This window comes from Acanthopagrus latus, chromosome 4 (assembly GCF_904848185.1).
Source record: "Acanthopagrus latus isolate v.2019 chromosome 4, fAcaLat1.1, whole genome shotgun sequence".
Taxonomy (NCBI): domain Eukaryota; kingdom Metazoa; phylum Chordata; class Actinopteri; order Spariformes; family Sparidae; genus Acanthopagrus; species Acanthopagrus latus.
In genome coordinates, this window is record NC_051042.1 from 24,067,387 (window position 1) to 24,091,342 (window position 23,956).

At 44.2% G+C, this 23,956-nt stretch overlaps 1 long non-coding RNA gene across 3 annotated transcripts in view; it reads left to right on the forward strand.

Moving 5' to 3' along the window:
* Positions 1-23,956, forward strand: part of LOC119018243 — a 215,493-nt gene that overhangs the window by 88,056 nt on the left and 103,481 nt on the right. For 2 of the 3 annotated variants that reach the window (XR_005074692.1, XR_005074690.1), the window contains exon 2: positions 11,480-11,684. This is a non-coding gene — a long non-coding RNA (uncharacterized LOC119018243). Of the gene's footprint in view, positions 1-11,479; positions 11,685-23,411; positions 23,744-23,956 lie in introns of those variants that run through there. The other variant, XR_005074691.1, reaches the window with a different exon arrangement.

A 23,956-nucleotide genomic window follows, 5' to 3' on the forward strand; every position in this document is an offset into this window, starting at 1 on the left:
ATGTGAGCGATAATGTGTGGGCAGAGGCTTATTTTCTCTTTAATACGGGCATGCCCACACTGGCACCCACAGAGCCCCCGTTTGAGCCCGGTAATGAAAGAAACAAGCCGTCATGGAGGCTGGGGTTTGAGGTGTTGTTAAAGTCTTTGAGGTTTTCTCCCTGTGGGCCTCTGTCTGCTGCCCCGAATAAGAGGGGCTTTGTTAGATCCGCGACAGAGGCTTTGGTGAGGCTTGTTGGACAGGCCTTTCTCTGCTGGATTCTAGGCGGGCTCAGTCCTGTCTGTAACGAGCCCGTTTCACCTCCCCTCTCTCACTGTCAGACACGGAGACAGAGAGATCGCACACAAGGCCGACACAGACATCCACTCCACGTAGACATATTACGTGTAGTTCACTGCTTTGATCAGCGGCAGCGATGTCACAGCTCAACACGGAACCCCACAAAATGTCTTCTCCCCTGTGATAAAGCTGGACAAAACTCTGAGTGGGGATTTTTTTTTTTTTGTGCAAACCAAAAAAGAAGAGACCACATTTTCTTTCAACCGTATCACTGTGCAGATGTAAGCGTCCATCTACTCATCAACAAGAGTCACGTGAGGTGCCTGTGATAGGGCAGGATGTGAATATGAATGGCATTGTCCTCGGCTCAAAGGGGACGCTGACTTGCTTGGTTAGCTTTGTTAGTTAGCCTCTCATAGATGCACACTTCCCTCTGAGTGGTGATACGATTGGCAGGTGTAGTGTGAGACAATGAGTTTAATAAAAGTATTTTACTAGTTGGTGCCATCTAGCTAGCCTGAAGGTAGACAACTCCACGGCTGATATCTCCAAAACTTCGCCATTCACACTAACACAATATAGATGGATGAATATCACTGCAGGTAAAAGGTATTTTTGATTTGGGGTGAACTGTCCCTTTTAGTTTGTCTCCCCTTAGCCCCCCCCCCCCCCCAGGGGTCGTTCTCTCTTATATAAACTATCAACCCAGACCTGACATTGACTGGACTTCACACTGACCTCACCGCATTCCCTCTGTCCAATGAAAGCATGGCTTACTGACCCATCTGTATCCCCTCTTGACCAATCAAAAGTGCCGGTGAGCAGCCAACAGGAAGATGTCAGCATTCCTCTGCTCTCCTGGCAGGAAGTCAGTCTCCTTAAAGGCCTGCTGGGAAACGTTTTTCCTTCTTCCCATCTTTTCCTCTTTCCCTCCCCTGACAAACAGTGATGAACTGGTCATTAATATGGCTGCCACTCTGGCAAACAGAGCCTTCTTTGTCAACTCGGAGTCCCACGTGAGCAAGAGATCTTCCAGGGCATGTCATTCTTCATGTCCCCTCTGTCTGAATCTCCCCACCCTTGACCGCTCAGCGGTGCAACCCCGCACAGCAGGAGCATGTCAGCCATATGTCTCATTCTTAACTTTCTCTCATTTTTCTCCTGGCTGTCTGCAGTGCCCCTCAGAGCTCCTGGGATACTCTGGATTTACCTGGCTGTGTTAAAATAATCTATGCTGCTGAAAAAAAAGGCAGAGGACAGACATATTTCCATGTAGCCTACATGAACAGTTTGAAGAGCAGCACGACTTGGCAGGTTTTGCTGAAACATGAACCACAGAGTGGTCCCTTCACACTCGGCACAGGATCTGCTCATTCAATTTTCTTTCCCCCTTTTACGTGAGATGTTTACTTTCTGTGAGGAAGAGATTGGTTTGGGTTGGATAGCAGTTATCGCCGTGTGGGATCAAAATAATATCAGTGTCTCCACTGTCAAAATGGCTTGCCAATGGATGTCATCATTTTTTGAATGGTGGGTATAATAGTGAGCGAAGAAAATGAAGTGCAGTGCCACTTCTAACCCTGGCCTATCACGGTGAAGTTACAGTGTTACTCAGCTTTTTTATAAACATTGAATAGTGCTGTGTCAAACACAATGCTTTATGAGGAGCAGTGGGGATCTCTCAGCGTTGCATCTGATGGTCAGCTATAAATGTGGAGTGGGTGTCTCTAGCCAGTGGTGGTTTGTGTGTGTGTGTGTGTGTGTGTGAGTGAGTGCTTAGTGGGTGGAAGAGGGGCTTGGGGCAGTGCCATGCCCCCTACAGTAGTTTATCTTGGGCTTGTACATGCCCCCCTTGGCGGGGTCGATCCTCAGGGCGCCCTGCCCCAGCACAGCTCCATTAGCGGGTGTGCTAACCTTGCAACAATCCTGTGACACCCTCGTTTTTCATCCAGCCCTGCCTTTAGCCTTCTTTCTTCCCTCAGCCCAACCCCAGGGCTTCCCAGATGAGACAGAGGTGAGGAGGGCTCTCTTGTCCGGCTGTGAGAGACAGTCCGCTGCCTGCCGTACCACTCAAAGGAAGTCGGGAAAGGAGGCCTGGTATAGATTGTTTTAAAATACACTACATGCACATATATAGTAGAATGTGCAACGCAGGCTCTGAGGCTTGATGATAAATCCAGCCCATTATGCTTGTCTTTTAACAGGTCAAGTACAAACTCCATATTTTGAAGTGAGAGAAGTTCAACAACAAAAACATGACGGCACGGGCTTTTTTGATTTGCATCTTTCTTATCTGTATTCATGAGCAGTGAGTGTCATTGAATCGGGATGAAAGAGCAGTTCAACCTTTCTATGTATATTGGAAAAACTCACTGCTCCCTATGTCTTCATCCTCTCATAAAAGAAACATAAAAGGCGCTGTGCTCCCCTTTATCGAAAGTGTCTTTTCAAGTGTTATAAAAAATTGCTCCCTTCTCATCTTGTTGCCTTGTTTTTCTGTCTTTCTGCCATCTCCGTCTTCGTCTCTAGTTAGGCCTGAGTCCTTCAAAATCCCAAACCTAAGACAAGTCGCATTTAATTTGAAACTAGACGGCTCTCCGTTGTGCGTCTGTGTGTGTGGAAATACATTCTGTGGTGTTAAACATTGGACATGTGGTGCGGCACTACGGGCGAGAGGCCTGTTTGCATTTTAGTACAGAGGGCTGCTACTCGTTCTATAAATGAAATGCAGATGACATGTCCTGTAAAATCGATTTAAGACAAGATCTCTAATCATCATCAATCACATCATCACTGCGGTGACGGCTGCAGCAGCGCTGTCTTGCAGCTCTTTTTTTTAACGGTTCATGCAGATCACACTTCATGAATACATTTATCCAGGATGACCTTAATGGCCCAGTTTCATGTGGGTGTAAAAAGGTGTGAGTATTTTAACTCGGAGGTTAAATGAGGCCTGGGGCATCAGGAAAGAAACGTGCTCAGAAATGATGATGACATTTCTTTTTTTTTTTAACTCGGCGAGCACTTTATCAGTTTTCCATGTTTTGGTATTCCTTCTCTTAATGACCTGCTTCCTTTTACAGGATAGTAATTCAGGATCCTCCAACTTACAGCTGTGAAAACTCTGACATCCTCTGACACTTCACCTTGGTTGTCTGATGAACTTTTCGCCTTTCGAAGGATTAACAAACTGTCACCTTGTCCGGGTTTTTTATTTTTTACTGCTCGGCATTCCACAAGTGGAAAGCGAATCCGAGATGCTGCATTCGGACTCGGAGTGGTGTGCGTTTTGTGTCGCTGGTGCTCGGGAGCTAGATTTCCATTAGCACTCTGCATACTCAGAGCTATTTATCTGGGTAGCTAAGCAGTCATCCATTCTTTCCGTTCTCGCTGTCTTCTCGCATGCTTTTTGTGTATCAGTGAAAAAGCTTACTGCCTCCTCTTCTTGGCAGGTGTTTTGCAGCTATGCTCGCTGCTCCTCCGTACATAATCAATCTACGCAAAGCTTTTGAAGGCGGCAGGAATAGAGAAGGCAAGGCCCGCCTGCCTCCCTAACACGCGCGGATGATTAAATGGATGTAATGTATATTCCTGCCCGTTTTGGCCTCTCTGTATTTTTTGTTGCATGTCTATTCATCCCAGACACCACCGTGATCCATCATATACACTGCTGATGGATATCCATGCCCTTCCTAAGCTGCCCTGGACATATACTTATTGTATCCTTTTACTGAGGCGGAGTGATGAACTCATGTGGCCCTGGTACTACAGTGGCAGATACTCAATAGGTGAATGAGCGAGGGGGTTATAAAAAGCTGAATTACAGCACACGATACCCACCGCGCCGCCGAGCCGAGTGCAGGAAGAAAGAGGGATGAAAAGACATGAATAACATGACAAATCAAAGTGCTCCGAAACGGCGAAATCTCAGAGGAATTACATGGTTGTTATAGTTCTTTACTTGAGCAGGATGAATGAATTAGTTTCTTTTTTTCCGCCACTCAGGATTGTCTGTGATAAAACATTCAATCAGAAGTAGCCCTGGGTGATACTATTTTAGTGCTGGGTGCAGTGTCCTCCTGCATTCTTCTTTCCAGGGAATTTAGCCTGATTTATGGTGAAGCCCGGGCTACATAGATGAGGGTTCTCCTGCTGGTACGATATATCCATGTATGGACTATAATGAAAGTCTCCAGCACACAATTCAAAATTTGTCACTGCGATGATAAAAGAACTAATTAGAGCGCCGACACATATGGAGTTTTGTGATTTGTAAAAATGCACCTCCATCCATTAGTCTTCATTTTTTAATGCATTAAGCTTTTTTTTTTTTTTTTTTCTGTTGCCGCTGAAGATACATAAAGAAATCTATGACCTGTGCTGAGAGGAGGGATTTGTACAAGGGAAATGAGTCGGGGCTAAGCCTTTTATCTGAGGACCTGCCACCCACTAGCTGTTATCAATAAAATAATCTGATCTAGATGAAACACTCTGATCTCTGTGCCTTTCGCACAAAAGACCCGTTCAATCCTTTAGGCGCTGGATTTAGCACATATATCTGACTCTATATCATCCACAACTATTACGAATGGTGGAGAAGTGACGGCCAAATCTAATATTAGTGCGCTGTCTCCGTCTGGTACGCAGTGTTTAAATTTAAGAGAGGAGGAGCACCCTCATCAGCTGCTGATGTAGATGTAAGCCCCCTAATAAGGAGGCTTAGCTAGCGATGAGAGAGGGCCACACAATGAATTAGCTCCTGATTATTTGCTATCATGGCGGAATAATCTTTCATAAGCCGCCTTTTTGCCCAACCCCGTGCCGAACCTCGCTTTTATCCATACTGATGGGGCGACCTCACTCTCCGTCTCCTGCCTGAGGGCGTTAGCTGAACTGATAAGGGGGAATGGTATGGAAAGAATGAGAGGGACCTCTGTATATGCAGAGGAATTACAAAGAGTAGAAAATCCTCTTGGCCTGACTTTGAATGAAGAACAGCCTATACATCGACTGCCCTTCGAGCGTGCATCCTGTACAGTATGGTGCTCCATCTGGGGGGGGGGTGTTCCACAAGGACTTGCATGAGGGCGAGAGGGTGAGGAGAAGGACAGGTGTGGCTGGTTGAGTACCCAGGTGACCTCGGTGTGCCCTGGAGAGTGCGGCGCCTATGTGGGCACAGGTGTGGTTGGCACCGAGCTGCTGTGTAACAGCGTGTCCCATGCAGTCTCACCAGCCGGTGTGCCCTGGCAAGGAGCCGCGTCCTTCCCCTCTTCTGCCTTCGTGGCCGCACATGTATTAAGTGTGATGACTTAATTCTCGCAAGCTGTGTGTAATTAAATATGCTCCGATAGTGGTATTGATCACAAATTGATCTTGTAACGTTCCCAAAGTAAGGCACATATTACTGAGGGCTTAAAGTGTAATGTCTACCGCAAAGTCCATAAATGAAAGTTTAGTTTCGGTGATGTATGACATGTTGTTGTGTATGTGTTGTGTTGGAGAAGCTGGAACCGGAGAATGAGTGGCATATGTTTGCGTCGTTTTAGGGATCGACCAATTATCGAATGTTATTAGTTCCAATGTGGCTGCCAAATGGGTGACCAGAGTTCGAGTCACACAACACTGGATATATTTAAGGACACCTGGAGACTTTTCCAGATGTTTTGGTGTTGATAAATCTGTGTGTTTTTTAAGGAGCCATTGTGACATTTTCATCTGTTTTTGTGGTGACAATACTGGATGTTTTGTGAACGTTCTGGTGCTTTTATTGGCAGTCAACACCAATTAGTTTCCACAGGAAGTCAGACCATCTCCATCAGTGAGCATGGCGACCAAAACAGGTATTTTAAGCCAAACCATGATGCTTTTGGAGCCCTTACCAGTTATTTTTGTGCCTTGACCTAAGCAGAATGTATCTGTAGTGTCGAAATATCCAGTTTGAACTTATCTTTGGTTTTGCATAAAAATACTTGGCTCACACTTACTCTGGTGAATGGGTCGGTGGCTCCGATGCAGCAGCGTGTCTCTTAGTCTCCACTCTGTGGTCTTAATCAATGTCCCACCCACAACACCATCTGATAATAAATTTTATCCGAGAATAAATGTAGTGGACTAAAAATTATGATATTTGCCTCTAAAATTTAGTGGACTGGAAGTATGATGTAGCAGAAAATGGAAACAAAGCAGCCCAAAATTGTCAAGACTTATCCAGACACAGGTCTCTTCAGCTCAGTTTTCTTCACATGGCACTGGTGTTTCACGGACATTACTAGAAAATGTTTGGAGCAATGTGAGTCCCCAAGCCAAACATTTTATGCCCCATTTTCTCACCCATTTTCTGCCCCACAGCTTTCCAGCAGTGTTTTCCATTTCCTAGACATGGGGATGACATTAATTATGGCGCTGGCAATTAATGACTTTTACGGGGACATTTGTTCTGCGCTTGTGTGTTTTCGTCTGTGTGAAAGACAATATCAAAGCGGGGTAGTCATTATACAACAGCAGTCCGAGGCTGTACATCAGAGATTTTAAAATGTCCACGGGGGAATTGCCTCTTTGCTAAAGACACTCCTCACTTCTAAAACTTCAAGGACACCCTTTAATTTAAAGATCTGCTATAAATGATTAATTTAATATTGATGAATATTTAAAATTTCTTAATAAATTATTATGTATGCTATCAAGCGCTACATGTATCTGCATAAGCAGGACTGTGAGCTCTTTGGATGGCTGACTCCTCTGAGTGTGTGTATCTGCCGTTTGTGTGTGTGTGTGAGTGTGCTCCTTTGTGTGCGAGTGTGTGTGTGTGTGTCCATGTGTGCACCGCGGGAATTGTCTTGCTCCGGTTGTATTTTGACATTTGATTTATGTTAGTGTGAAACCATTTTCATGCAAGCCATTATGCAATCTATAAAAGCGAGCGTGTGGTTTTCACTGAGCATGGGGACCTGCTGCCGCATCGCTGGCATACCAAGTGGCTCTTCTTCGTAAATTTCATTACACTATAGACACCGCCGCAGCTCGGACCATAAGCTAAAGGTGCCATTGGCTAATGAAGGAGGAGGCTGCGGCTAAGTGTAGATGGATGCTGGCATCACCGTCGCGGGGTGTTATAAATACGTGTGCATATTTCTGAGAGATATGAGAGTAGACTGTCACTGCCGCTTAGTCCAGGATGTGACTGCACTTTACTGACTTGTAAATAAAACAATATCCATCTGCATAAATAAAAGGGGGTCGGGAGGAAAACCAATGAGTGAAAGAAGGCATAATTGTATGCAAGGAGTGTCCAGCAAGGAGGAAAAAAAAAAAAAAAATTCAAGACTCATCATGATTGTAAATTTCAAAAAGTGGTTCGCTGTATCCAATGAGCCACTTTTAGAGAGTGACTTGGCTGTAGAGATTTTGACCTATCAATATTATCAAGGGAATTAAAATATCATGAAATATTTAATTAATCTAGATGGTCTTGGTCGCGTCGTGTCGAAATTAGCTGAAGGAATGTTCTTCTTTTCATATTTAATCACGGGGAGGGTTTAATATGTACCGTGCTGAATAAGATTAAACTGCTCAGGAGGAGATAAAGAGAGTGGCCAATCACCCCCTGCTTTCAGAAACAAAGAGAACCTCCGCGGTGGAACGGCCCAGGGATAGGTAGAAAAGAACAGAGGCATTTCTTTCCCTGGATGACCTTGAATCATGACCTGAGATTAATTTAGATACTTTAGTTGTTCTCTTTGTCTCTCACCCTTCTCTGTCTTTCCTCCTTTGTCTGTTTCTTTGTCCTTGTTTTTCTTTCCCCCCGTGTATTCCACATGTTATTCTTTAAACAAATATCAGCTTTGCCTTAACATATTTCTTTCAATTTATCTAATTGGCACTAAATCAGACCTCTGCTGTTAAGCATATTCATGGCTTTGTGTTAGTTTGTGTAAACGCCTTCGGACCGGGATTAGATAGAGATGTTAGGCCTCGATTGCTCAGGTGCGTCATTCCAACGGGGCTCCATTGTGAGGCCTGAATAACACCACTACTCCAAAGTGCATCTTAATGCTACACTAGACCCCTTTAAATCAGTTTAAAGTCGCATACACGAGCCTCGGACCTATTCATCTACACTCCAATCCCTCCATGATACTGAAAAGAGATGCCTTTTACATTGGAAGGCAATACAATGACAATTAGATTATGGTGGCTGCACTTTGGTCATCCATGCGGCTGCTCTGACCCCAATGATTGGTTAAGCTCTGGCTGCGCGGCTCAGCTGGGAGACAGAGGTGGTGCTCATGGCAGCTCCATTGTTCAGCGGAGAACTTCTTTATGTGCAGCTGGTGTTGCCTCTGATGTGATTTGGCCTTTCTCTCCTCCTCAATTTGGATGATAAAAAGCTTTCCTTTTGGGGCTGACTGGAGGGGCTCACAGGCCTGTTGAGAGACGAATATTGGAGGAAAGAGTGCGGTCGGAAGACTTGAAGTGTCCGTTGCCCACTGACACACTTGACCTGAAGGTGGAGGTAAAGATAAAATATGAAGGAATTCTGCATTGAGCTATTGAGTTGTTGAGTTGTAAACTTACAGTATACCAAGTGTTTCCAACAACGTTCAAACACAGAGGGATCCCGCAAATGGCAACGGTGCATTTCATTACGTTCCAGGCCGGGGAAATTGGTAAATGAGTCTAAACTTGATATGAATGAAAACTATGAATCATTACGCTCTCTGTGAACATTTGTGTCTGAGTCACGTCAGATTTTCATCAGCAACAATGGTGTAGTCGCTGCAAGCGAAGCATCATTTAAGTAGTCGGCTCAGTGATGCACTGTTTATCCTCCCCAAACAGCCACCTCACCGTACGTTAGCCATAAGCTAACATTAGCGAGCAAGGGCAGACACCAATTCAGCACTCACCTCTGCTCTGTAATGTTACACTAATGAAGCAGTGGAGATTTGGCCTCTAGCTCCACTCGGCAGTCAACATTACAGCGTGTCAACACCTGACAACAGGCGTCACATCCGCGGATCGCTGCATTCAGGTTGATAAACAGGACTATGAGCTATGAGCTAAGTTCTGTCCATACGAGTCTGTGTGGAAATTATTCATTTTTAAGTATTTGAACATCCCTTTCCAAGAACATCACGTGAAATTTGCCTTTTCCCTAAATGCCTGATTGCTATTTCATTGTATATCAAATATTTTCACACGTGAACCGGACATTTTTCACACATTGTCACAACACTGCACCAGAAGATAGCCAGCTTTGTCCTGCTCTCCAATGCCAAGATGCAAACTCGAAATGCAGTTGCCCATTTGGCAGCCTCCTCATCTGTGACTCCACCATCTCCTCCACTTCTAACGTGGAAATCAGTTAATAAACATGTAGTGTGAATGTGTTATGGTACATTTTTGTATAAATAACAAAATGACACGTGAAACTTGGATTTGGACTTGGTGTGCAGATAGGTTACCTGCTAGCATTTATATGTATATCCTGCCGACCATGAAAGTAATGAAATGAGTGAGATGCACATGATCAAGAGAAATTCTTGTGAATGCACATGATTTATTCACAAGAAGACGTCTTAATTTAACATTTGTGCATTCTTGTGAAACTTTTGTTCCACATGTTAATAGAATTTCAACAAGTGGAAGTATAACATGACTCAGGGCTTTTCTTCTTCACTTGTGATTTTTACATTTTCAGATTTATACATATATTTACATAAATGGCACTCTGTCTTTTTTTCAAAAGTTCAGAAGGTCTGGACTAGTGTTTACTTTAACTCTCTAGTGAGTCGATATCAACAGTTGCCCGTGTCACCTCCTCTCCAGCAAATATATCTGATGAGGAAAAATAAGGCCTCCTCTCTGATGCTCTACATTTACATGCACCTTCTTACACACACCTCCAACCTAGCAATACCACAAGATCCAGATAAGAGAGCGCTCTTCTAACCACCCCCTTCAGTTAGGTCACCATTTCCCCATCACTTACTCAGTATCGTATCGCTGTGGTTGGGAAGCAGAAAAAGCCCCGTAAACAGTCTCGAATAAACCACACATAACTGACTGTCCCTCTTCAGGTGTAGAATATTGTTTCTTACTCAGCCCGAGAGGCTTTCACAGATTGGCTAAGCATCAGCCTGTGGTGCTATTTTGTATCTGGCTGTTCTTCCTCTCCTGTCAAACATACAGCGGAACACATAGGCCTGCTGTCAGAGAGTATTTTCCAGCAGCCAAAAGGTTTTAAGAAAGAGAGACAGGAGCCTCGCAGCATTCAGCCTGTTTGCTCCACACCTCTCAGAGCTCCGCGGTACGTGGGAGAGGAGCTGTCTGACAAGACCACCTCTCCTGCCAGACTCAGAGAGAAGGTGGGGGAGGATGAAAGGAGAGGGGCGAGAGACAGAACGAGGGAGAGAGAAAGGGAGAGAGAGAGCGAGAGAGAGAGGAGTGTAGAGACTGTTTCCCTAATCTTTATGTATTAACAAAAACAACATATTCACTCAAGCTTGCCAAAGCTTTCACAATCTCCTGAAGGAGGAGAGTCTTGGACAGGATTTGTTTACCTATCCGATAGAGAGAGAGAGAGAGAGAGAGTGAGAGTGTGTGTGTGTGTGTGTGTGCGCATGAGAAAGACAGAAAGAGAAATAGAGAAAGAGAGTGTAGCATGGCTCTTCATTGGTTTGTCTAAGTTCACGTCCATCAAAATGCATGTGTTGTGTCCAGACAGTCGAGTTTTTTAGACTGTAATTGGTTCATGTTTTTGAACTCGGCGCGCCCCTCGGATGGCGTCTAGGTAACAACGGCGTATGAATTTTTCATACGCCGTTGGGGGAGCAGTTGCGCCTCCCGCTCCTCTCCGGGCAGATCTGTGTTCGTCTAAAACTAAACTTAGGGTGACATGGCATCTGCATCTGGGTGTCAACAGGCCTGTGGGAATTCATTACCACCCCGATCCCTCAGTCCCCTCGTGTCGGCTCAGGATGCTTGATGCGGCTCTTTCTCGCGTGTACAGTCGCAAACGCTTGGTGCTGTTGCTCCGAATCACTGTCAATCAACCACGAGCCACTGTAGTCACAATTTAAATTCAAATTAACTTTATTTCTACTGAAAATGTGCATTTTCCTCTACATTTCCACCTCTCTTGCTTTGATTTTTTTCGCTCTCTCCTTCTGACCAAACACATTTCTTTTCTCCTCTCCAGCCTCTTCCACTGGCGGTAGTGACTCTCTGGGGCTCCTCATGTTATCCAGTCAGCTGATAGTGCATGCCTCCATGCATCACAGCTCCTAAGCTGTGATTGAAACATCAGGCAAGGAGGACGGGGCCCTAGAGATGCTCCAGGCCTGACACCGACTCTCAGCGCCGAGTTCTATCATACCCAGTGCCGGGGCTCCCGCACACATCAGGTATGCTCCGCAGCACCAATGTATATTAATCAATGACAATATGATTACCTCTGAATGGGCCGTATACATTATTTAAAGCAGTGTCCCCTGGCTTACAGTGCGTCTGACTTTCAAATTAAACTCAGAGTCAATAATTAATGTTGAGATTAACTGAGTGATCCTTCAGAGGGCAGGTGTTGAGAGCACATATATGTTGTGTGTGTGTGTGTGTGCTTGAGAGTGAGAGAGAGGGAGCTATTCTGTGTGTGTGTGTGTGTGTGTGTGTGCGCACCCATGCGTGTGTATACTATTGACATGGAACCAGTCATGTGGAGGTGTGATCATGATCTTGGCTCCGTTCCCTGAGGGATCATCTCTAACAGCCTCGGGCAGAGACTGTAAACTTCCTCACTTCTGTTTGGAGAGACAATCTGTCCCTCAGTCATGTGGATGACACCGACAGAAGCTGGGGAGAAGGTGAGGCTTTGTTTTTGTTTTTCTGTTTTTCTCTCTCGGTGATGTGGGCAGAAGAGTTATCTCCATCTCTCTCTAAGGCGGGGGGGGGGGTTGATGTTTGTCTGAGCGAGAGCCTGGGCTTTCTCACACGTGGATGGACTCTCTGCATGGTTCGAGGCCCCTGAAATCTGTCAGGGTGATAAGCTGCCAGCGCCGAGGGGGGAACAACAGCAGATAGGGCTTTTAAAGCAGTTCAGCTGGACTGGAGGGCTTCTGTCTGCCTGCCAACAGCCTGATTACTCAATCCAGCTTTTCTGTTGCTCACAATCTGCCCAAAGAGCTCCCGCGGCTGGGCCTCACGGCTACCTGTCAATACCTGATACTGGCATAAATACTGCTGCTCCACAAAGACGGCGCACAGAAGGTTACAGGAAGTGTAATCTCGTGTAGCAACACCCTCAGCTCTTAACAACCTCAAACGCAGCAGCGGAACAGAAAAGGCCACGAGGTCGGCCGTTGTCTTCAGTCAAACCAGAAAACTTTCAGCACCGACGCTTGCAGCTCACAACTGCAAGGAATAACAAGCAACGGTTAGCCAACTCAACAAAGAGGGAAAGAAAATGCAAATACTGTTTTTACATTAAGAAGCAAACAAGTAGCTTCAGTGGACCACACACAGTCTTCCTCCCTGGGAAGAAAAAGCAAACTGCAAGATGCCAGTTCGATGAGCGTGGCCAAGAAGAAAGAAGAAACTCCAAACTCAACTTCCGCTGAGGAAAGTCTCATTCTGCTGTCACTGGCGAAATGATTCATGATCATGATTCACCTCATATTACAGGAAGTACATCCTCAGCCTCATATCAGCTGTACAGAAAAATGTGCCTGATTGCCCCAGTGATAACTCATATTAGGTGCTACTTTTAAAGGGTAAGTTCACCCAAAAATGGAAATTCAGTCATAACCTACGCACACCATCACGCCAATGGAAATCTGGGTGACGTTTCGTAGTCCTCAGAACATTTCTGGAGATTCACAGCAAAACTGGGTTGTAGCTTTCTCCTAAACGTGTGAAGTAGACTGGGGACTTGTTTTTAATACTGGGGGGAAAATGTTCCTTGAGTTTACCCCAATCACCTTTTAGAGAAGCTTATTCTAAAGTACTGGTTACTTGTTTTTGTTTAAAAAGTCTTAAATTGTCATCTGCATTTCAGGTTCTTGCTCTTCTTCATGTGCACCTAAATGAACTGTGCCGGATTTTGATGAAAATCAATAAAAAGTAAAAAAAAACAAAAAACAAAACATTAGACAAACATTAGAAAACAATATAAAAAATACAAAATAATGACCACTGGTGATTAAAATAATACCAAACAGCTGATTTATAATTCGCCCTCAGAAGTCACTGACAGAAGGCATGCTCTGTTCCAACAGACCAGCCTGCAATAAAAACACTGATCATCCCAGTTTACGGCAGTCTGTTAGATAGCAGCAGTCAGTCAAACATGAAACACATTAATCTTTTGAGAAAACATCCGTAATGATTCACGGTTGTTTCATTACCTGCGTGATTACACAACTCAGCGCAGTCATTTAAGTAAATTGATTTTGGCATCTTCGTAATATAGACTTGGATTTACTAAACAAATACCCACGACATGTAAATTATGAGTTTCCACAAAACCATTTAAGACTGAAGGCCAAACTGCAGTTAAAGGGTTTTGGTGGTTTAGATGCTAAGAAAAACAGTCTGAATTCAGCTTTTTCGCAATGTGGAGAAGCTGAATACCTTCACAAACACACCCCTCCCTGCCCCCTACCTCCCAACCCTTCACACACAGACATGTCCCACACACATACCTAACCACACCACACCACACACACACACACACACACACACACACACACACACACACACACACACACACACTTACTTGTGATCATCTCTCTGATGACCTCTGCTTTCAGTGTATGATGGATCATCCAGAGTTCCAGGGCATCTATTTTCCTGCCCAGGAAAAGAGACATCAACTTTGAGCGAGGACAGTTAGGGCAAGATGTACGACTTTGGGGTTCACACCACATAACTAGAATGGCCAGTAATGGCTGGTTTGCATGGAGGTGGCAATTCAACCCATTCAAAACATAAGAAAACAGAATTCAGGATCAAAATGTAGGTGAAATTCATCATCAAACCCTCAAAGGATGACGTGAAACGAGATAGCTGTCACTTCAAAAAATGTCAAAACAGTCATTACGCATCATTACAAACCGAACGTCATGATTCATAACGAAATTGATTTTTACTATTTCCCCACATGCATCGCTTTCCCTAATAAAAAACAATTTATAGTCTGGTATTTAAAACTAACACCTGAAAAGTAGGTCAACCCACGACATGTGAAAACATCATACGACACTCGTTTAATGTGGTTCAGTTGAAGGGGTGAGTCGTCAGATAACCCACGTTTCTAAAAACGTGACAAGGGCAAAAGTCATCAAATTAACACACTAAGAGGAGAAATCTTCCTTTTTTCTCAAACAAGTGACAGAGAACATATTGATGGGGAAAACACCTGTCTATTCTGAACTCACTGAAGGGCGACATCCTACCATTTAGAAATTTGAAATGAAAGATGAATAATTACTGCACCACCACAGAACGAATCATGCACTACAAAATCCCACACATGATCAAAATCAAGGTCTGCTTGCACGCGACCTGTGATGTGCGTCACATGTTTTGGAAGATACGTGTTTAATCGCATGCACGACAGACAGTTCATGGACCGATTTTGAACTCTAGACTGACACAAAGTGATGCATGATTATATCTCACAGGACAAAAGTAACTAAGGTAACTCTTAAAATGTTTTTTTTTTATAAGTTTGCAGTTGGATAAACATTCCTAATTAGAGTTTTTCTGTAAACCTGATGCTACATCATAAATCATGCTAACTTTTTTCATCTGTTTTAACGTGAAGTGCTTTTGAACACACTTCCACATGACCTCTATTGCCATTGAGAGGAAATATGCCCTCTGTGCGATGTCTTTGCAGATTGTGTTGACGAGGCCGGAAATCTGTAGTGGTTTACAACCAGTGCACCGAGCCACTGTACACAACATGCACAATTTTCCAGGTTTCATCCCCGCCCTGCTAACCTATTTTTTCGATCGCAAAGGTATGCTTGTGGTAGCACAACAGACAAACAGCACATCTATTTTTGACTAATAGGACAACAATTGTCCCATTTATATGTGGTAGCAGAATTTTTTCTGTGAAGGCCAGCGTTTCTCCGCTTTGACAATGTGGGGCCTTTATAATCGCATGACAGCAAACACAGACAGTTGGAAGTGGTGCCTTGCTATTATTTTATGGTCTTTGATTTTAATCATCTTCTATCTTTTATTTGATTTGATTTTGGGATCTGTAAAATAAAGAGGTTTCATCCTTTTGCCACGTGAATCTTCTGAGACACAAAAGACTTAAGGCCCGGTTATGAAGCCATCTACGTGCCACAGACAGCCCATGCTGTTATTTTATTGCTGTGAATCAACATTGGGACTGGGCTGATCCCTGAGCACTTCAGACCTGCTCCCTGTAATTACCTGCCTCTCACGTTGTTCTGGAAGAGTTGAGGTGAGCTTCCTCCTGCTCCTCCTGCACACTTTGGGGCATTATCATAAATACGGCACATTAACACTTGTTCCCGGCTTGTCAGGATATAAATTAAGTCTGCAGGTGTCCCACCGAGGTTTACCCCTGATACTAATTAAGGCATGATAATTAGGTTTGTTAAATTCGGTCCTTTCAGCCCCGATACCCCCCTTGGAATACAACAATCGCAGATTGCAGACAAGAGAAAGGCTTAGAGGATCCTCCCATAGCCAGCACACAAGAGCAGACCAATGGGTGCCTGATAAAGTCATTCCTCGGTGCTGGGGGGAATATGTGGGCTTGTAATTATGATTTTGCGCGTGACAATTCTCATTCATCTGACTTGAATGTGGTCTCATTCTGTGAAGGGAAGAGACAACATTTTGATGAGGTTCTTCCTCTTCATCTAAAGAGAGAGCGAGAACTATTCATTTACACCAGAGAAATACCCCCCAGCCCCCCCTTCATTCTCCTCACTCCTGTCTCCATGACCTTGGCGGCTGGCATGCCTTATCAAGCAAGAGACAAGAACAAAGAACTAGAAGAATAACAGAAGGTTATGGCAGCTCTTTAAAGCATTTCAGAGGCTTAAGCATAAGTTCCGTCTCTTATAAGAGTGAAAACAAAGTCAGTGTAGCCAGTGATGCCGAGCTCATTAGGTGAAGGAAGCCAAGATGTAGGCTGAGGACTGTGCACCTTTACAAAGAGGTCAATAAAGGACAGAGATCTGAATATCATTAATCACTTCTTTGCTTCCACAAAGGGCATCCGTGCTGTGATGTAGCTCTTAACTTCTGCTGGAAGGTGCTCTTATTTTTTGTAGGATAAGAGGGAATTGATACATTTGCATCCCAGAAACACAAAGCTCCATATTCCTGTGCGGTACAGAGGGTGTTTTTCATTCATGAAATTAACACACTGTGACACCCGTAGCTGATTAATGACCTGAAGGTTGTTGTGATGTGTCACCGTTCATCGCGACTCACCTCTGAGGCTGAGCGTGTGTGAGCGTCCCTCAGCTTCCCTCACTCAATAGTCCTGCCAGACTTCAAGTGAGGGGAGAGGTGAAGTGAGGAGAAAGAAAAATAAAAGTGAGGAAGAGGGGAACGAGGCGACAGTCCTGCTGCTAAAGAGTCAGCTGGCTCGGCTTGCCGAGCTGTTCATCATCCCTTTCCCTTGCGACCACGACCCGCGGACCCCTCCGTGGAAGGATACAGAGAGAAGGGAGGAGGAGAGAGTGGGAGTTAAAAAACAGAGACAGAGATAGATGGAGTGATACAGAAGGAGAGGCAGTAAAATGAAATTAAACAAAAAAAAAAGAAAAAGAGAATGGGAATGGGAATGATCCGACCCTCCTGCGTAGTCCAGATGTCAGACTGTGTGCAGGCCTCCCAGTTACAGGCCTCTGGGACGGGCCCCAGCCTGGTGAAGCCCACTGACAGCACGGGGAGAACAGCTGTGCACAGGTGCTCGGCTCCAACGCTCACCGCTCAGATGTGGGACAAACAGATACCGCTCTTTGTTTACACATGGTCACTGTGTACGTATCGGGCTTGTTTACTTGCTTTCTGCGTGCGTGTTGTTTTTTCACAATCTCCCATGACGGGCATTGTTCTGCGTGGTCATCGTATTTTTTGGACGTTTCGAGGCGTCTGGCAGCTGATGGCCCTCCCGAGGTGTCACTGGGGGGAACGCCGCAATGAGCATTTTTAAGAGATGGTTACAGTTTTTCAGGCTCTTAGTGGGAAAAGACTGCACCTGATGTCTGGGGCTGGAGTTCTTGTACCTGAAACCTACTGTCATTTCATACAAATACTTCTCTTTTGTGTTTTATTCTATTTCCTTCTGTGAGTAGTATTCAGTGTTACAGCACGCAAACTGTGGTAAAAGTCATCTGGGTTCCATAACCTTGTTAAACAAAAACCCAACTTTGAGTTAACTTCCTCTGTTTCTTATAATGAACACAAAGGGAGTGGATTTGCTGTCTGTAAGTGACTACTGCTGTCTCCGAGATCCATAGCTGGATTTTTCAGTCCTTGATAGACTCTTGGTGACAGCAGCCCAAAGAGCTATCCATTATGAATGAAGCAGCGAGAAAGCAGACTGAATTGAGTGAAACTGAAGAAGGCCAGGCGGAGTGCCTCACATCGCTGCACACTTGACTGAGACCAGAGACACGATTGCCTCAGTAATGTCGTACAAAGAACAATGAATGTCTACACTTACCCCCTTATGTAATGGATGGCGAGGGGGTCAGGCGGTACCGGTTCCTGTTGCACTGTTAACTCCTGGGATTTTTTCATGTTTGAATGTTAACAGTGTTAAAACCAACATGCTGATTGTTTTATTGAGTAGTTTTAGGAGGAAAACGAGCCGGGAAAGGAAATAGGAAGCGAGCGGTGGGACGAGACAGTCACCAGGATAATTTTAAGCCAAGCACATTTATGCAAAAACCACGGATGAGTTCAGACTGAGGGTCTCTCTATGTTGTAACTTTGGCGTTTGTTTTCTTTGAATTTTCTGTTTCTCTCTTATCGCAACAGTGCACTTATGCTCTGGTTAGGTTCACATACGACAAAAAAACACAGTTTGGCCAAAAACATCTATTCTTGTCGTCACAGTCACAGATGGAGATATCCTTGGAGTCCTTTGAAATATCCAGTGTGTGTGACTAGAACCGGGTTGGCCATTTGGCAGCCTTGTTGGCTGTAATAACAACACCACTGTCCCTTCCAACTTCTGATGTGAACTGTGGCTTATATAAGCATTTCATGGGAATGTGATTACACCAGTTGGGTACAAATGTCTCACTGTTTTTATTTTATTTTTGTCAGATTTGACTTGTGCACACAACCATTTATGTGTGCAAAGTATTGTTGTACATTGCACTTGTTTATTAGCATCTGTGTATATGTGTTAGCACATAACAGATTGCAACCACAGAATAACCTGGAGGGGAGAGAGAGAGAGAGAGAGCGAGACCAAGCATTGTTGCAGCTAAATACCTTCACCAGCCATATTATCAGTGTGTGTGCAGGACCCGAGCGGTTCCTGGCTCTCCCCCCCTTTCAAATGTGATAACCTGTCTCCCAACCCCCTCCCTCCCTTGATAACTCCAAGGTCCAAGGGGGCTCTGCCAGCGACTGCTTCCCCGCAAAAAAAGGAGGAGTGTGTGGGGGGGAGAGCCGGGCCACAGGCATCCTGAAGACTGTCTTTATGGAGGGGAAACACAAGCGAACAAACAAAGGGGTCTGCAGCCAGGAAGCCTTAATCACTGCCACTACCATTAGAGTAATGAGGCCTGATGGACGCACAGTCTAGTGAGAGGGAAAGGGGGGCAGGGGGAGAGCTTTCCTCACAGATGAGGGCTGATAACCCCCCTCTCATTCTTCTGCTACTGCCACCGTACTCTCAGGGGCATATTAATGAAACAACAGTGCCCCTCTCTCTTTCTTTCAAGGGTTTCCTTTTCTTCCTGAGATTAGCGGGGTATTGTTTGAAGGAGCGCTGTTTTTCCTTTAAGGCAGGCTCTGGTGAGACAAGTCGATGTAGCGCTTCCGGGAGATGCATATGAGAGAAAAAACGTAGTGCCTGTGACTTTTATCAAAATCAAGACGATCAGATGAGCTTAGCCAATAAAGATGAGAAAACAAGACCCCTTATAAAATTAGATTAAAGAGAAGGCCATTCCATAACTGACAAAGGTGTACAGATATGTTAAAGACGCTATTGATTTTTCACAGTAAAGCTTCAGAAGTGATGCTTTGCTGTGGTTATATGTGACCGTGGTGCTTTGTGAGCTGTGTTGTGGCCATCACTATCCAGGGACTGCCTGTTGTGTACTCTCCTGTTTATGGATCTCATCGCTCTTTACAGCACACTTCAAAAATTAATCACCCCGGAGTCCCATACAAGTCTCATGGCATGCATCTGCTGAACTGCTCAGGCCAAGCTCGCTCTATACAGGAGGCAGCCCACCACTGAACACAAAACTGCTGCATCACCGCAGAGCATTTTGCCAGATAATTAGGGGAATATACAGTTGTGGCTTTTTGTTATTTGAAATGGATTGCAATTAATTCACCCTGGAGGAGAATGAATAACTCACTCGTGTGCGTGTGTATGTTTGTGTGTGTGGTGTAATGCCACAGAGCAGGGCTGACACTGATGTGCTCGTCACAACGCCGCTTGCTAATGCTGCGTGCTGCCGGACCGCCTGTCTGCCTGCGCTGGCTAATATTTCCAGCAGGTCTCAGTTTTAAAGCTCTCAGGTGGGCCCTTTAAACGGTTGCTCAGACGACGGCGAAGGCCTCCCTCCGATTTTCCATCTCTCTCTCCTCCTGTCCGCCGTCCTTTTCAGCGGCTGATTTATGGCCCCGCGTAAGTGTGCGAGAGACGCCGAGATTTCAGAGGAAGTCATAAATAGAACAAAACCAAGGAAGAGCGGAGGGAAGAGGAAACAGACTGAAGAGGTGACGGGGACGTGCAGAGTGAAAGCGAGAGCGTGAGAGAGAGACAGCAAACTTTTGACTGATTATTTCAGGCCATTTTACCGTAGAGAAGGCCTTCTCAACTGCCGTATTTACTGTGCTCGCCGTTTGTCTGGCTGACGTTTTTTTTTACTTTCCTTCCTGTCAGGTGACCTTTAAACTTCTTAGCTGGGTAGGCCTCCCTGTGGTTTGTTCTCCTAATTGGAGTCAGGATGCAGATGCTCTGGCAGCTTGAGCGCCGTACAGTATATCTACACACATCATCTATTTGAGATTGAACCAACACAGAGGAGGAAAGATGAACCGAGGGAGTCGGTGTAGGAGGAGAGGTAAAAGAAGATGTCGAGATTGAATTGTGGGATCTGGTGGTTTGTTTATAGTAGCAGGGACTCCCCCTGTGCAGGTTAATGCAACTTTTTTACTCCATTTTTGGAAGCAGTTGGCTTTCCAAGAAATGGTGCTAGAGATGCCTTATCATAAAATGAAATATATATCAGCAAGTGGCACAAAGCAATCTCTCACAAATTGGCTGAATAAATGGGAGTTAACGTGTTTGTGTTGAGGAGGAAACCAGCTCACTGTGAACAATTCTTCATAAATCGCCTAAGCCTGGTAATAATCCCATGTCTCCTGGCTTATATTTTATAGCAACACTTGGCTCCCTAACTCTGAAAAACGGTTCCAACGTAAGATAACGTCTTCATCATGATGGTGAGGGGGGTACTGCTCCTACATGTCCTATAAAGCCATAACTAGGCTACCTTTCATCTGTAACACTCAGGCCCTCATCTAGGTTGGAGTTTAACAGAGTAGCTAGTAATCACACACTCTCAATTGATATACCCTCGTATGGTTTCTGCTGATTTTTGGTTCGTCTAAGTAAACACATGGTCCCATTTCATAAAACCCCAGGTCATCAATCTAAAGGGATTTAATGACCTGGGAACAAGACTCGACAATCAGATAACTTCTCCAGAACTGATTACAGCAACTGACAAATCCTGCGTAGTACGCCTTCATGAAACAGGCTTGTACAGGGGCTAACAAAGTAGCATAGCTTAAAGCATAGACATGAAGTACATGTTTTATGTCTGTAATGTAGGTATGTCTGTTGCTGACAACATGGCATCTTACAGCACGATAAGAGAGTTACATTTACATGCAGGGCATTTAGCAGGCACATTTATTCAAAGCGACTTACAGAAATTCATACATACATTCATACTGATGGTGGTGGCTGCCACGCAAGGTGCCAACCAGCACATCAGGAGGATTTTGGGGTTCAGTATCTTGCCAAAGGACACTTTGACATGCATAATTGAACCAGTGACCTTCCAATGAAAAGATGCTGGCTAAGAAAGGAGCCTGTGTGGCATTATTTACACCACGTATTTAATGTGAAACTGTAGCATTTCGGTAAGTTATGGTTAAGTTTAGGCACCAAATCTACTATGATAGTCAAGTCAAACCAATTAATTTAGATGGGGCTCAATTGCAATGGAAGTTTTCACTTAGGCCATACTCTTGAATTAATCTACAGAGTAACATTCCCTCAAACACGGGCAGAAACCTCAGAGCAGACCTGTTTTGGCACAGAAATATAACTTTCGGTTTGGTTAAGGGAAACATTTCTTGGTTAGGTAAAGGCAAAGATGAATGTTTTGGTTAAAATATGATTCAATAATTAAATAATGAATCATATTTTATTATTAGTTAATAATTAATTAATGAGTGGCTCACTACTGTGACCCTAAAATGACAGACTGTGTTAACTGATGTATTTCTATTTCCTGTCAGAGGAAACGGAAAAAAATACGAAGCCGCTGTGTGTCGGAACAATCACATCGTGAGCTGTTGCATACTAACGAGGCACTGGAAGACAGCACCAACCACAGCTTGTGTCATTCTTAAACTTGTCATTACTGATGGTCTGGGACCCAACCGATAATAGTATTTGACAAGATGGGAATGAGACTCAAGAATGAACTTTCTGACAAAGTGGACCTTGAAATATCGAATATAGATGGTTTGCATATCTTTCTTGAAGACAACACAATTATGTCATGATATGCTTTATGAGCAGTATTGAGGAGTTTACCATGGAAATCAAGAACAGGGACATATCTGTTAAAGAAACTGTAACTTTGAAGCATAAACAAAAGCGTGATCGCCAATTTTCTGCAGTAAAATTCTCCATGCTTAATTTTTTCCTGCTCTGAAAGCAAAACCACCCATGCAAATCAGGACAGAGAGGTATAGTACTTCTAGTACGCCAACACCTTGCTTATGAATGTGGGAACAAAAGGGTCGCAGCGACCTTTTATTAACCTTTCTGTAATAAACAACTCAACTCTACACGAGAGGAAACCACCTCTTCCTTATCTCGTCTTGTTTATTTGCAGCTTTGTTGTCAGAGGCGATGTAGAGATCTGCTTGCTCTTTCTATTGTGTACAGATTCTTTCAAGAACTTTCAAGTGTCGTGTTTTAAAGTTTTTATAAAGTGAGCGTATCAGCTGCATTCCCTGCAGAGTTCATTTCAAAAGAGAAATATACGTTTAGCAAGGGATAATATTGTCACTGTAGGTATTGTAAGATTAAGCAAAATTCATGGACAGCACCAGTCTGTTATCCCTCCCAGTGCCAAATATGGGGTAATGTATTTCATTTATATTCGTAATTATAGGGGAAGGAAGACAAAAAGAGGAGACTGCAGTCTGGAGGTTGTTCTGTGAGGAACTGTTTGTGTGTTTCCGGTTGTGTGTGTGTGTGTGTGTGTGTGTGTGTGTTTGTGGTGCACAGACGGCCCATACATCACATCCTCTTTACAGTGTTTCTCTGTGAGTCATTTGCATGTCATTACAGCTTTGTTTTATAAGTGAGTGGCTATTAAGGAAGCTGCTCCATAAAACGCCTGTTAAAATGGAGGAAGGCAGCAATACGGATCTTAAAAAGCCAAGAGCATTCTCCCATTTTCTCACCTTACGTAGTTGATGAAAAGTGTGTGTGTGTGTGTGTGAGAGAGAGAGAGAGCCCAGATGTATCTCCTTTGGGACTCACACATCTGTTGGGTTTTTTTTTTAATGACAGTAAAATTCATGCAATCCCATTTCTCTTCCCAATTTCTCTACCCTCCCTCCTGCTGCAGTCCCTCTGTTCTTCCTCTTTTCACACATCTGGACTTAGCTGTGTGAGCCCTGGTGTGGTCTCCATCTGTGAAGGACGACACAACTGTTGGCAGGATTCTCACTCGCTGCGAATTGGACAGGGCATCCAGGGAGATTGTGCATACCTCCTCGACAATTTAGCCTTTGTAAACATTGATTTTATCTGTAGTCTCTGAATGAAGTAGTTCTATAAGAAAATGTATCCTTGTTCTTCGTTTTATGAATGTTTATCTTTTTAGAGGGAAACCAAAACTACTGGTTATCAGATGTGATATTTAGCTTTTTCCAATTAGAATCATTGTTATTTGTTGTTGTTTTATTGTCTTTCTTTCAGAAATGTATTTTTAAATGTGCTACTCGATGCAGGTCACCTCTCTTTGGCATCACTCAATATCCCTCCCACAAAAATCAGATTTTGTTACGTGTCACGGATAACAACCCATCAACACTGTATAATCTCACTCTCTAAAGTAACTAGTAATAAAAGTTATCAAATGAAACAATGAAGTAAGAAGTACAATGTTCT